Source organism: Sorex araneus, chromosome 4 (assembly GCF_027595985.1).
Source record: "Sorex araneus isolate mSorAra2 chromosome 4, mSorAra2.pri, whole genome shotgun sequence".
Taxonomy (NCBI): Eukaryota; Metazoa; Chordata; class Mammalia; order Eulipotyphla; family Soricidae; genus Sorex; species Sorex araneus.
In genome coordinates this window covers 64,162,641-64,178,216 of record NC_073305.1, presented here as the reverse complement: position 1 = coordinate 64,178,216, position 15,576 = coordinate 64,162,641, and the positions used below count along the sequence as shown (strand labels likewise).

Below are 15,576 nucleotides of genomic sequence, written 5' to 3'. Positions count from 1 at the left end.
CTTATAGGCTAGTTCTCCCTCTCGGAGAACCTGGCAAGGTAACAAGAGCATCCTGCCCACACGGCAGATCCTGGAAAGCTCTTTGTGGTACATTCAACATGTCAATTACAGTAATAGCAATGGGTCTCATTCCCCTTAGCCTTGAAGGAGCCTCCAAAGGGGCATGACTGGGAAGAACGAGTAAAGAGCAGCTGTTAAAATCTCAGGGCTAGGACGAATGGGCGTTACTGGTGCCTGCTGGAGCAAATTGATGATCAACAGGATGACAGTGATACAGTGATACAGTGACTTTATTTTTATTTTTATTTTATTTTTTTGCTTTTTGGATCACACCTGGCAATGCACAGGTGTTACTCCTGGCTCTGCACTCAGGAATTACCCCTGGCGGTGATCAGGGGACCATATGGGATGCTGAGAATCGAACCCGGGTCGGCCGCGTGCAAGGCAAATGCCCTACCCACTGTGCTATTGCTCCAGCCCCAGATACAGTGATTTTATACTGCATTTTGATAGCTCTAAAATACCTAAATATCTGGTTCAAAAATTTCTTTCTCTTTAGATTACAGTTTGTTTGTCTATCTTTTAGAATGCTGTACAATTGTTTCAAAACAATTGTGCGTATAATACCAGGTAATATGAACTGAAATAAGTATCACCTGTATCACCTGTCATCCCTTTGCTCATTGATTTGCTTGAGCAGGTGCCAGTAAGATCTCCATTTATCCCTGTCACGTGCTAGTGTAGCCCAATGGCGTTTGCTCACTCTAGGAACATGAAGAGTATCAAACTCTTTTAGCAGCCTCTCCTTACTTGTCCTTCCCAACACTTCCATACTGGGGCCTATTTCAGGGTCAGGGGAATGAGGCCTGTTTTTGTTACTGTTTTTGGCATATTGAAGGGCTAGAACAATGGCACAGCGGGTAGGGCATTTGCCTTGTATGTGGCTGACCCAGGTTCAATTCCTCAGTCCCTCTAAAAGAGCCTGGCAAGCTCCCCGTGGAATATTTGATATGCCAAAAATAGTAACAACAAGTCTCACAATGGAGAGTTACTGGTGCCCACTCGAGCAAATCGATGAACAATGGGACAATAGTGCTACTGCTATAGGCTTCTTTGGCATATTGAATACGCTATGGGGAGCTTGCCAGGCTCTGGTGTATGGGCAGGATACTCTTGGTACCTTGCTGGGCTCTCTGAGAGGGACAGAGGCTTCAGGAGATTCTATGTTGCTCTCTTCAAGGCGCTTTGTTTTAGAGACCCTGGATATTGGCCCGTTAATGGGATTACACAGTGCTGGGGGAAGTTTATGGGTGTGACTGCCAAGCTACTGGAAAACGGGTGACCTGGGTGAAGTAGGCCCAGTCCCGATCTAAGCAGGCTTGGAGATCTCAGCCACAGGTCCCCGCATACCTGGGTTCCTCTGTCAGTTCCTTCATGGGTGAGGCTCATCCGAGTATGTGGAAAGTGGCCTTGATCATGGCTGTGGCTGGGTTTTGGAGGTTTTAGGCTGCCGGGGCTCTGCTTTGGGTGGGGAGGGAAACTCAACCCATCTCCCTCTGAGGCCCTGGTGAAGACAGCCTGGCGTGGGGGCAAGAGATAACTGAAATAAGTACAACTTTAATATGAGATCATATTTTAATGTGGCTATAATTAGGTCCTTGTAAAGTTCACTGTATCTGTAGAACCCAAAGATTTCAATTTCCTCCAGTGTCATTGTTTGACTCTCCCTTTTAACTTTGGGCTTACCTTACTTTTGTTCAGATAAAGTCTGTCTTTGAATACTTTCAATTATAATCCACTGTCATACAAGACTTCTAATTATAGATTTGTATAATTAAAAAGAGGGGAATCAGGTTCTAATTTTTTAAATAAATCTCAGTGTTTTAAGGAACTTTGACTTGGGCTGTAATTTTTAAAAACACTTCTTTTTACTTTCCCTTTACACAATTTTTACTTCCCTTTCCCTCATGTTGACTGGAGCGATAGCACAGCGGTTGGGACTTGCATGCAGCTGACCTGATTCAATTCCTCTATTCCTCTTGGATAACCTGGAAAGCTACCAAGAGTATCCTGCCCACATGGCAGAGCCTGGTAAGCTCTCATATTTGTCTATATGCCAAAAACAGCAACAACAAGTTTCACGATGGAGACGTAACTGGTGCCTGCTCAAGCAAATCAATGAACAACAGAAGGACAGTGCTACAGTCATACAGTTCCCTTATGTAAAAATGGACTACTAGAGTAGGCAAAATAAAAATATAAGTATGCATACATTTTATACTGTACTAAACTTTAAACAAGGTCTTTTTCACTGGACAGTAAATCCTTGTCATATAAAAGACTCATTATATCTCATAATGATTATTCATCCTCTGCCCCTTTCAAAGTTATGCATATACATATTTTTGGACTACTTGCTGTGTAAATCTGGTAGAATCTTTGCCTAAAACCCATGAAAGAGAATGTCTTACCTGATTATGATACTCTGAAATTTTTCACACTCACTGTGAAACACACTCAGTTTCTAGAAATTTAACAAGTTTTTCATTTCATTGCTTGTTTCAGATTATGATATTAGTAGCTTCTGCTGTGGGCTGGAGCGATAGCACAGTGGTAGGGTGTTCGCCTTACACGTGGCCAACCCAGGTTTGGACCCGGGTTCGATTCCTTCGCCCCTTTCGGAGAGCCCGACAAGCTACCAAGAGTATCTAGTCCACAGGGCAGAGCCTGGCAAACTACCCGTGGTGTATTTGATATGCCAAAAACAGTAACAACAAGTCTCAAAATGGAGATGTTACTGGTGTCCGCTGGAGCAAATCTATGAGCAATGAGATGATAGTGATAGTGATAGCTTCTGCTAGATGGCCCCTTCTCTCCATAATTTGCAACTTCGATACAATAGTCTAGGAACCACAAAAGCGTTGACTTTCACTTTGTTTGCATTTTCTTATTGTAATAGAAAGTGCTACCTTTCAAGTCCTTTACATGTCTAACTGAAACTTAAGAAGTCATGACATTGATTTAAACGAAATCACCACAGATCTTACATCATTGTGATACATTTAGAGACACTCCTGGATCCTCATTTTTCTTGTGCTCTATAACCAATTTGAAATAAATTGGAACCAGAAACAAATAACTGTTATATTCATACTTTAGATTAACAATCAGTTTATTTAAGAAAGAGACTTAATCTTTCCTTTCCACTTTGTTTTGTTTCATTGCTTTTGGAGTAACAGATGGTGATGCTTGCGGCTTTCTCCTGGCTCTGTGCTCAGGGATGACTCCTAGTGGGACTGAAGATCCATGTGTGCTGGAGACCAAACCTGGGTCATTATGTGTAAGGCAAGTGCCCTACCTGCTCTACTTGCTGTACTACCTGCTCCAACCTTTTTTTTTCCATTTAGAAAGTTGTAATACTGAAATGGTTCTTACCTGAATCCCCAGAAAATGGTGACTTCCGTACAGGGAAGAGTGAGTGAGTCATGTTTAGATGATGTTTAGATGATGTTCTGAGAGTTTTTGAATTGTTCATTGTTTAACAAGGTAGTTAGCCCCATGCAATATTCTCTTTTCACCTGAATTCAGACTGGAGAAACCTCGGCCTTAACGTTGACAACGACAGATACCTGTTCTGGATTTGCCTCACGCTCAGCAGCTATTTCTATTGAGAACTACATTTTGTGGCCCACCTCTCATTAGTTTGTTCTTCACTTATTTGAAGTTCCAAGGTCATTGAATGGGGAGATAGCTCAATTTCTAGATGATTGCAACCCTAGGTCGGATAATGATAAAGTCAGATTAAAAGGTAGAAACATTATTCTCACACCTTGCATCTCAGAACAGCAATTTTTCTAAGAAATAATGTTATTATCATTCTATATTAAGTATCTGACTACGGCCTTTCAGGTGCCTAGAATACTCTTTCCCAAGATACTCAAAACAGATCTACCTATTACATGCACTTTGACATACAGATTATTTCAAGATAAGCAAAAGTGTGGCCTTGTAGGCTGAGAAGAAATTTTAAACATTCTTTTAACTATAAAGAATAATAAAAGTTGGCTTGCCCCGATTTTAGAATGGAAAGATAATGATATGACTGAATAATTACCGAGCATTTGACATTTTGATTAGGTGAGTCCCTTTTCTCTCCTTGAACTCTAGGTTTATATCCTGTTCCTTAAGTAAGGGTATATATCCTTCCCCCACCACACAGGTTAAAATCTTCACAGACTATATGGATTGCTTTTATATACATAATTTAGCTGATCTTTCTTTCTTGATAATATATGTAATGTTTTAATTACTTATAATAATAACCTGAACTGGAGCAATAGCACAGCAGATAGGACATTTGCCTTGCATGCAGCCGACCCGGGTTTGATTCCTTCGTCCCTCTTGGAGAGCCTGGCAAGCTACCAAGATTATCCTTCCCACAAGGCAGAGCCTGGCAAGCTACGTGTGGCATATTTGATATGCCAAAAACAGTAACAACAAGTCTCACAATGGAGACGTTACTGGTGCCCGCTCGAGCAAATCAATGAACAACAGGAGGACAGTGCTACAGTGCTAATAACAACCTAGTAGTGTGTGGGGGGATATTTCCATACTTCCCTGCTGGAATTATGTTAGAAGTTAGGGCATTTTCTTGAGACTTCCTATAGTTTTGTACATTGACATATCTTTTAAGAGCCAAATGGACTACTGAGAGTAGTTCCCAGTGTATAAACTCTGGTTCTATGATTAACATTATCAAAGTATGAAAGAGTCAAGAACTGAATGACTTGACTGAGACCATAGTAGGACTTCAGGATTATTTATTCAGGATATTTTTTCTCATTTATTTTGGGAAATTATTTCAACTCCCCATTTAACTCTTCCTAGTAAAATTCCATTCAAGTATCTATGATTAGGAAATTTGGTAAAATGCCATCCAGGTGTCTGTGACTATCTGTGAGAGGTGCAAGATGAGGTGTGCTCTAGTGGCCGTTATTGGAAGTAGTTATTGGAGGTATGCTGCCTGTTTCCAAACTAGGTTAGATTTGAAGAACTTGGGGGAAAAAAAACAGCATTTTGGAGGAAAGTCAGAAGCAGAGTAAACCTATAAATTCTGGATTGAATCAAGGGCTTTATGAAAAGTTGAATTTTTCAGGAGAATGTAGGCCCACCCACCGAGACCACACTGTCATCAGTTGGGGGTATATTCTGACGCAGAAGCAAATGAACTCCTGTTCTCCGTGGGCCTTTGAAATTTCCTTGTAAGACCTCAGTCAACTTGTGCTCCTCCACCAGGATATGCAACACTAGAGGAGGGGAAACCTTGGCTTTTGGGTGGAGCAATATAGTTACTCATTCAACTAACCAAGTCATTTCCTAGTTTTGCCAAGTAACTCCTACATGCGGTAGATAATTTATTGCTTCTAAATCTCTGCACTCCATGTTTCTGTAATAAAATTTCGACAGCTGTGAATTATTACAGTTATTATTTTCTAGTCAGCAGCTATAGAAAGAAATAAAACCTTTTTTTGTTTGTTTGTTTTGTTTTGTTTGAAAGTCCTGCCCAACTCACTCACCTCACACTCCAGTCCTTGTTGTGATGGTTTGGTCAAATAGGTCCTGCTGGACTAGAAGCCTAATAGCATATCTTATGCCAGATTTTATATTCTTAATTTTCATTTCCTCACACTTAGATTGCTTCCTAAATGTGAGGAAACAAACTCTTTAGCAATGCATGGGGGAAAAAATACTTGGGCTTAATTTAAAAACAAAAACAAACAAAAAACACCTTACTGCTTGCCATGCACATGGCCAGCACAGGTTCCATCTCTTGATTCCAAAAGGTTCACCACCTGCCTTGGTAGTGCTGGGTGTGAATCAAAATCAAAAATACAAACAAAAATAAGCACCCTACTGGGTGGGATAAAATATTTACATACCATGGATCAAGTTTAAAGCTAATATTCAAGCTCATACATAAAGGACTCACAAAGATCAATAACATAAAACCTAAAACACTATTTTAAAAATGGGGACAGAGGAGATAAATACTTCCCTGAAGAGATCATACAGAGCTGGCACACACATGATAGAAAATGTTCATCATCAATATGTTATCAGGGAAATAAAAATAAAAATGACAGTGGAATATCATCTCACACCAGTGAAATGGCATACATTGAAAAACTTGGAGATACCTAGTATTGGCTAGGATATGGTTTTTAAAAAAAGTGCTTATTCAATGTTGGTGAAAATGTCTTTTGGTTCAGCCTCTACATATAACAATATTGAGACATCTTAAAAACTTAAAAATAGGGCTTCTATATGACTCAGCAATTCAGTTTTAGCTATTTCTCCTGGCTCCCTGGCCAATTATGTTGTAGGTGACTTATGAAAAGGAGAAGGAGACAGGGAGCATTGAGAGAAGAACACTACCACTTCCTTGCTTCACCCACTTTTCCAGCCACTTGGAAAACTCCCTGTGAGGGTAAAGAGGTAAAGTCTTCATGATGTAATCAACCAACCAACCTGGGGTTGATCCCCGGTACCACAGATAGTCCCCAGAGCCCTGCCAGGATTGATCCCTGAGCACATATGGGTGTGACTCAAAAAACAAAAAAACAAATAAACAAAAAAGACTGTTATATAGTAGGGTTTTACCCAAACTGCTCTTCTCCTTTGGAACTTTCTATGAAAGTTGCTAGGAATGCACAAGAGAGGAGTGTGAAGGATCTATCTGGCCCATCTTCTTCATACTCAAAACTGGGCTTTTGTTTCTCTAGGAGCTTCTCGTTTTCTTTTCTTTTTTCTTCTTGGGTCCCACCTGGTGACTCATGGGGATTACTCCTGGCTCTACACTCAGGAACCACTCCTGGCGGTGCTCAGAGGACCATATGGGATGCTGGGAATCGAAACCAGGTCAGCCGCGTGCAAGGCAAATGCCCTCCTCGCTGGACTATTGCTCCAGTCCCTGCTTCTCATTTTTCGAGGGAAGGAGGTTCCACTCTTTTCTGGTGTTGCCCCAGTTTCTGCGTCTCCAAAAGCTCAGTATTTATATCTCAAAGAGATGTGGTTTTTATGCCTGTTGGCTATCTCAGTGCCAGTCACTTGACAACTTCTTTAAATCATATCTTAGTTTTCTGACCTTATGAAAAATGCATCACCAGCCCTTTCTCCATACCTGCCTACCTGTAACAGTTCTATTTCTTGGCATCGACCCCCTAAACACAAAAAATATATAATTAAAAAAGACATGCACACCTATGATCACTTGACTTGTATCACTTGTAGTCCCGTTGATCTTCAATTTGCTCGAGGGGGCGCCAGTAACATATCCATTTGTCCCTGTCCGAGGCAGTGTAGCCCAATGATACCTGCTCGCTCCAGGAACAGAAAGACCCTCAAATCGTTCACTGAGAGATTTGACAAAGAAATCTGACCATCTAGTTGGTGGGCGGCCACGAAGTCTTCTGACGTCCCGTGGAATATAGTCTGTAACAGCTCTAGTCCAATGGTCATCTCTGAATCGCATTACATGACCGGCCCATTGATTTTTGATGTCTTGGCAAATGAGACAGCATCCCTGATTTTTGACCGTTGACAGAGGTCAGAACTCTGGATTCCTTCTCTCACTTGAGTGAGACATGATATTCCCAGCATAGCTCTTTCAATTCCTCTTTGGGATACCCTAATAGCATTCTCATTCTGTTTGCATAGGGCCCAGGTCTCTGAAGCAAATGTTAGTGCAGGAAGGACGGTGGAATCGAAAAGATGTGCCCAGAGTCGGAGGTTCTTTGTTCTCTTAACCACCTCTTTGATGCTCTTGAAGGTATTCCACGCTGCTCTCTTCCTCCTGCGCAGTTCTGGCACCAAGTCATTCCTCATGTTGATTTCTCGACCCAGGTACACATAGCTGCTGCATTCGGAGATGTTCATTCCATTGAGAGCAAATGGAGCTTCAGGGACCAGTTCATTTTTCATGAACATTGACTTGTTGAGATTCAGCTGCAATCCGACCTTTCCACACTCGTGGTCGAAGTCGGCCAGCATTTGTGCCTCTTGGCTAATTTTGGCATTATGAGAATGATGCCATCAGTGAAGCAGAGGTGTTGTAATTGCTCCCCGTCTATCTTCACTCCCATTCCTTCCCATTTAGTTGTCTCATGATGTTCTCAAGGATGGCACTGAAGAGTTTCAGTGAAATGGTATCACCTTGCCGCACCCCTCTCTTTACATCAATGATCACTTCCTTGTAGAATGGTTAGATCCTGGTGGTGAATCCACAATACAGCTCGTGGAGGATTTTGATATACTGAGTTTGAATGCCCTATTTGTCTAGGGCATCGATGACTGCTTCAGTCTCAACAGAATCAAAGGCCTTCTTTAAGTTGATGAATGTTAGACAGAGCGGCATCTTGAACTCTTTCAAAACTTCAATGAGTTTGGTCACTGTGTGGATATGGTCTATCGTGCTGAATCCCCTTCAGAACCAGGCTTGCTCGCATGGTTGTCCTTCGTCTAGTGTTCTGTGTATTCTATTCAGGATGACACGAGTGAACAACTTATAGATGACAGACAACAGGCACATTGGGCAATAGTTGCCGATGTCGTAGATGTGGATTGACCTATGATCAATGCAGCATTATTTACCACAACTAAGAACCGGAAACAACTCAAATGTTCAACAACAGATAAATGGACAAGGAATTGTGATATATAACACACAGTGGAATACTACTCAATTATATAAAAATATGAAATATTGCAATTTGCAGCAGCATGAATAAAACTGTGGTTCATATTAAGTGAAGAGATGTGGAAAAACACCAGATGGTCTCACTCTTCTCTGGTACATAGAGATACAAACAAGAAAAGATAATATCAAATGATAAAACTTCATCTTTGATCTCAATACTGAGATTACCAAGCAGTAGGGAGATGGTGTGTGGGGAAATAAGTGGTAGATTTAAAGACAGAAGTGGTATTAGGACAGTGAGGGAGAGTCTGTGACACTTTGGTCGTGGCAAAGATGCTGTAACAATGTGTTTTATACCATGAATGTTAGCACTATTGCAATCATCTTACCTAAACTATAATAGATATATATATTTCACAAATGTTTATGTTATGCATACCTTATAAAGATATCATTTAATTGGCATTTGTTTTATGAAAAGTTCAGTATGAAAAAATAAAATAATTGTGTATGTTTAAGTAAATTTGAATTAAATTGGTCAGGTTATAAATTTTAAAAAATCTTAAATTTTAACAAAAATTAAATTAAATGTTTAATAAATATAAGCAAGTTTTACATATTTCATTCTTAACTTCCCATTCCTCTACACTGAGTTTTTCACTTTCTTTTTACTTTATGGCACACTCAATTCTGGAATCACCTACATCCCAATCTGGAGTGTAAAAAATACAAAGGCATGCGTGCAAGGCGGTGATGTGATGTGTCTTGTGTTGTTCACAGGCTCTCGGGGTGGTGCGCTCTCTCTCTCTCTCTCTCTCTCTCTCTCTCTCTTTCTCTCTCTCTCTCTCTCTTTCTCTCTCTCACCACTCGCGTTCTGTGCTCTAGAGCCACTGTGTATGGACTGGATCGGAATGGCTCCTCCTTTTTCTCTGCTTCTGTGTGTGCCGATGTGCTCTCTTCTGTCTTTCTCTCTATCTCTGTCTCTCTCTCTGTAGTCTCTCCTCTGGTCTCCTCCAACCTCTCTCTGTCTCTGCTTCTGTGTCTTCTCTATTGCTTCTGTGTCTTCTCTTGTGTCTCCTGTCTTGCCTCTGGCTCTTCTACCTTGCTTCTGTGTCTTCCCTTATGTCTTCTGTCTTGCCTCTGCTTCTTCTCTCTCTTGCCCCTGCTTCTGTTACAATCTTAGCTTATATAGCAATCATATAGGGTGGTTACACAAAAGTGGGTTGAAAACTAACAAATCAACAAAGAAGGGTAAGACCTTTTCTCCAGGAGATTAACAAAATCTCATCTAAAGAGATTACTCCAGATTACTAGGAGATCCACTCAAGGGTGGGATCCAAACAAGGGTGTGTAGCTTTCTTCCTTCCTCATAGTAATACACTTAAACAGTTATAGTAAATTTACTTCTAATATTTCTAGCAAAGTCATTCTGTATGAGTACAGTAAAAGATATATCATTTAAGTTTGGTTCTTCCTGAGGACATTCACTATATATTCCAGATCAGAGTCCTCCGGCCAGGTGAGTCTTCCTAAACCCAGCAGGGTCCTAATCTCATTGTTACTTTTGGATCATGACAGCATTTGTCTATTATCATGTTCTCAACTTATAGTTGAGTATTGTAGCACTTTGGCCTGGCCCATTTCGATGCCAGGGCAGCTCACAGATTTCCCTGGGTTCATTCTGTCCCTCGTCGGGACCCTGCTTTTGGGGTGCTAGGAACTAAGGACACTGTGTCATGAAAGCGTAAGCCCAAGAGTAAATATTATTGGAGCCAATCAGTTCCCAAGTTAAAAAGCATAATATTAACTGTCTTCCTGTGTCCATTCAGAAAGTTCATTGCTTTAAGGTAAACTAAGTTCCCTGTGGCGAGGCTGAAAGGACAAACTCAATGTTATCCTACACTGGAGTACATAATTTCCTTACCTATGGAGGCTTCTTTTCTATTTTTTAAATAAAACTATTTTCCTTTGCCGTCTACCTCTTCCAGGAATTATTTTTGTGACATAAGTATAAGAGCTGGAACCTTACTGGAGATTGAATCTGAGTTTTATTTCTAGTCCTGATTCTCCCCATCAGCAACAAAAGTACCTCCTCTACTCTCACAGGGTTGATTGAGAACTGAGGAGAGTAAGTCAAGACCTTGCTTTGACTCTCTTTGAGATGAAAAGTAAAGGAAAAATCTCAAAAGTGTCTATCTAAACCTTTGTCTGACATGCTTATGAATGTTTATCAGTTCCTAGGAGAAGAATCAAAGAAAATGCCCTACATTGTAGTTGTAAGTCTAAGTTCTAAGCTCTAAATTGTAAGCTCTAAGTCAAATAAGTATTCAGTTGTGTGTGTGTGTGTGTGTGTGTGTGCATTCGGGTGTGCACTAGTGGGTGTGTGGAGTGGTGGCAAGTACTAATTTCTTTGTTTTATATTTCTTGGTTTTAAAAACTAATTTCTTGGTTTTATATCTAAGATATAAAACCAAGATACTATCTCAAAAAAGATTACTTTATTTCCAACCCATTTGCCAGCCCGATAGTGGGATGGCTGGAACCTCCTTTGGAGAAGCAGAAACTGAGACCTGAATGACCTAGCTGTAGCCCAAACAGGAAAGACAAGGCCCCATCCAGAAAGGAGATACTTCAACAAAAGAAAAAGATCATATTAAAACTAATAAAGAAGATCATTAAATGTTCAAAGTTTTTCCCATTTGACAACACTGAGGCACTAATTCCTATCTGCACAGATAACATCCAACCAGGATAATTTAAAAAAATTCCATAAATGACCTTTTCTGTAAAGCTGGTTAGGATTCTCTCTCATCTCTCTGAAGAAGCTCATATTTTAATAACATTTATTTATTTCCTACTTTTCCTCTCCTGAAATTCTTTTCTTTTGTTTGCTTTTGTTTTATACTCACACCCAGCAGCACTCAGAGCTTATTCCTGTCTCAATACTCAGGTTCACTCCTGGCAGGCTCTCGTGACTGCACGGGATACCAGGGATGGAAGCTGGGTCAGCCGCATGCAAAGCAAGTGCTCTACCTTCTGTACTATCAACCTGGAGCTGAAATTCTTTCCCCTGAGAACAGGTCATGAATCTGGAAGCCTGGGCAAAGGTCAATACTCCAGTTTACCTTTTCTATGAAGAGAAAAACCCTCACTGTCCCTGCAGAACCCCTGGCGTCTCAAAACCTCAGGTGGAAGTGAGAATCCTCATGCTTGGGTCGCAGGTAGCTTGGCAGCACCCTCTTTGTATTGCAGTCACCAACTCTCCACTCTCTCCACTGGCAACATGTATTGGGATAAGAGATTCAAACCCATTGTTTCTTACATCTTCCTTTACTCAGATTAGTGTGGTTGAGTTGACTGCAATTTTAAGGGATCACTTTAAAGTTTTGAATAAAGTTCTTTCTTCATTAAGAATAGTTGTTTTTCCTAATGTTGTGTATTCATCTGATGTAACTTACCCAAGCATATGAAGGCAGAGCAGTCAAAGAAATATGTAAGCACTTGCTTACTCTTTAACCTTAGTTTGACTCTCAATGACATCTTTTATAAATTTCTCCTTAAACTTTGAAGTCATTTCATAGCAGAGATGATTGCAGTTTGCAGTTTGTCATAGTTAGTTTAAACCCTGAACAATATCAAGAAGGTGGCATTCTGATCATCTTACCTCCCCTTTAATGAAGATCCTTCTCTGTTACCATAGCTCAGAAAAAACAACTTTAATAAGTTTCCCGTGGCGCATTAGAAATCACTTTAAGTGAAAATCCACTCCAGCATATTTGCATTTAGAAAAAAAAGCCAGGGACCAAGAAGAAATAATCCAATGGGCTAAGCCAAAAGGCTGTGTGCATGCTTTGCATGCAGAAGGCCTGAATTTTATCCAAAGCGACTCATGAGTCCCCAGGCACCACAGGGTCAAACTACCAAGAAGAGGACTGGGAGTATCCCTGAGAGCACTGCTAGTTGTGGCCCTCCTACCACCTCTCTCTCTCTCTCTCTCTTTCCCTCTCACACACATAAATACACACACATGCACACACACCCCGAAAATTCAGATATGAGAGGGCAGAGACTGTACAATGTGTTAGGCACTTGCTATGTATACGGCTGATGTGGGTTGAGTCCCTGGCACCACACATGGCCCCAATCACCTCCAGGAGTGATCCCTGAGCAGCACTGGATGTGACCCCAAACCATCTAAATAAATAAATAGCATTTATTTTGAAATGTTATAAATATAAATATGGCCATCATATTAAGAGAGGAAAGTATCCTTGAAGTTCAGATATAAATATGGTCATTGTACTGAGAGGAAAGTATCCCTGAAGTCCTTCAAATTCTACCAGGCAAGTACACAAAAAAACAGTACACCTATAAAATGACTTTTGCATAGCAAGACATTTACTGGCAATTGCTTTACTGTCGAATTCCAAGAGAGAAGTATGAACCAAAATTGTTAAAGTTCCACTGACTTAGTAATTCCTATATCTGAAAAGTATATTTAAATGAAAATTATATTTCTGCTAGAAATGTTCTTTACCAACACTATACCAAATAAGAAAAAACTTTAAACTAAAAGTCTTATATTAAATATAAACAGAGCTTAGAATTCAACTCTGTGGAAATTGATCTATTTCTGCACCTGTGAATTTATCTGACCTCATATAAAGCCCTTAATATTAGGGCCCTTGAAAAGAAATTACCATGCCAACCTAATATGAAAAAGCAAAAGTTAGGGAAATAAAGTAATCTCACAATTGAACTTACTTGGATGACAGAACAATGAGTATACTAGAAAATGTTTGCGCTCTATTGAGTCTAAAAATATTGTTTTGATGATTTAAAAGGCAAAGAATGCCTTAGAAGTTATTCCTAAATGGAGATTCTTTGTACAATTTAGTTCATAACTGGATGATTTCAAATAGTTCAAAATGATTCTTCAGACTAGAGGAAGTTTCATCGCTACAAAGTCATAGGCTAAATAAACTCAAGTCTCTCTGAAAAGAGTCAGCTGTGATTGTTGACATTTAAAATATATTTCTGGATACTTTTTAATACAAAAATATCTATATTTTTAGTTCAACACTAACTATTCCTGACACATTTCCCCCCCAATAAAATATATTGGCTACATTGACATTATCTATCCTTGAATTACAACTTAAAAACCTTTCAAATAATTTTCTTCATGGACCTTAAATTCTTGAATAAGAAGTTGAGAATTCTCTTGAGCTTTTTAATAAACTGATAATTTTTAAATTGAAGACTCACTTCCAGACTATTATTCTGGCTTCTAGTTGTCAACAAAATCAAGTTTCTGGCCTAGCTGGTAAGTGAAATCTTCACCTGTAGATATTGGAGAAAAATATCCATTGGCTGCTAAGAAAGATGACATGGTAAAATTCTTTTTTTAAAAAAGAGTTTAACTTTTGATAGTGTAATTTTATTTTGCTTTGGGATCCAGCTGCATCCAGGACTCACATACTATCTCTCCTGGGAGTGCCAAAGGCAGTCAAAAAAGAGAACAAAAAAGTAACAAGAGAGAGAGAGAGAAAAGGACTAACAGGGTAAAGGAGAGATACACTGTACTTCAGGAGCTAAGACCTGCAGGTGACATCAAGAACGGAATCAACGCAGGTACCAGGACACTCCTGCCTTGGAGAAGATCAGCCAGAGTGAGAGAAAGAAGCTGTGAAGTGAGGCAAGAAGGAGTGGTGGCTACTCTGTCTCCCACATAGAAGTTTATTCTTTTTCCTTCTTGGTCTTTATTACTACTGTTATTATTATGATTGCTCAGTTTACAATACTAGTAATAATGGCTTCTTATGAGCATAATTTCAATATCACACTTATCACCCGTCTACCTCCCCCAAAGAACACAATAGCACTCCCTCTCACCACTCCCAACTCAGTTGCGTGGGTCGCTCCTCATCCTAATCCCCAAGAAACTGTCTTTGGATCTTTGCTGCTACCTCACTGTGCATCTCCAAGTCCTACATATGAAAGAGACCATTCTGTGTCGGTGAGTGACTCCTCTTAAACACAACACTATTCCCCAGAGGGCACACCGTTCCTGGAAGTACTGCAATATCAGATCGATGCATGCTTCTATTCCATTCCACAAGCCAACTCCCATTCCATTTCCCTGCTCCAAAAATACATTTAATAAATCATCTTCAGACAGAGGACAAATAGGATATTAAACTGATATGAACTGATGCTACACTTGGTCTTAGCCAAAAGGCAAAAATGTAATCAAATTTTGTCTTAAAATAAGAAAGAATCTATGAGCTTGTGCAGAATAATGATGAATAAAATATGACTCAATCAGAGCATCATCTTTTTTACTAGTCCACTCTTTACCATCCTTTTTCTGAATTTGTTCTAAATTCTGGAATACTCCAGAACACAGGAAATCTGATTCTTACTCCAGAACATAAGAAATCTGAGTCTAGAAATAATCTTGAAGCAAAGATCTCTTTATTTAAACCACCTTTGGGGTTTGTGGTTTGTCTACACAATTTGAAGTCATTGTTGTATTGCATTCTTACTCATAGAGCTTCAGAGCCATGGAGTAGTTTGTGATTGGTTACTGATGCCCGACTATTAGCCACTAATTACTGACTGTTATCACAGGTGGGAAAGCAACAGGCAGGTTCAGGAGTCATTTATGCCTGGTTGTATGCAGGATTACATAAACTGAAGCTTTAGTTCCATTGCCACTCCAGGGGGCAATCAATGAGTGACAGTGGTCAATAGAGAAAAGATTTTACTGACAAGTTGAAAGATCAGATATAACAGATCATGTCCTCAAAGAAAACATCTTGTCTATATGCTCACGGTGATTTTTATTGAAAAATAAAAACGGACGCACATTTTTAAAG

At 39.8% G+C, this 15,576-nt stretch overlaps 1 non-coding gene across 1 annotated transcript; it reads right to left on the bottom strand.

Annotated features, from left to right (window-relative positions):
• Positions 1-14,749: 14,749 nt before the first annotated feature.
• Positions 14,750-14,948, bottom strand: LOC129404763 (U2 spliceosomal RNA). The gene has a single exon (XR_008630115.1). It is a non-coding gene; the product is annotated as a U2 spliceosomal RNA (small nuclear RNA).
• Positions 14,949-15,576: the final 628 nt, after the last annotated feature.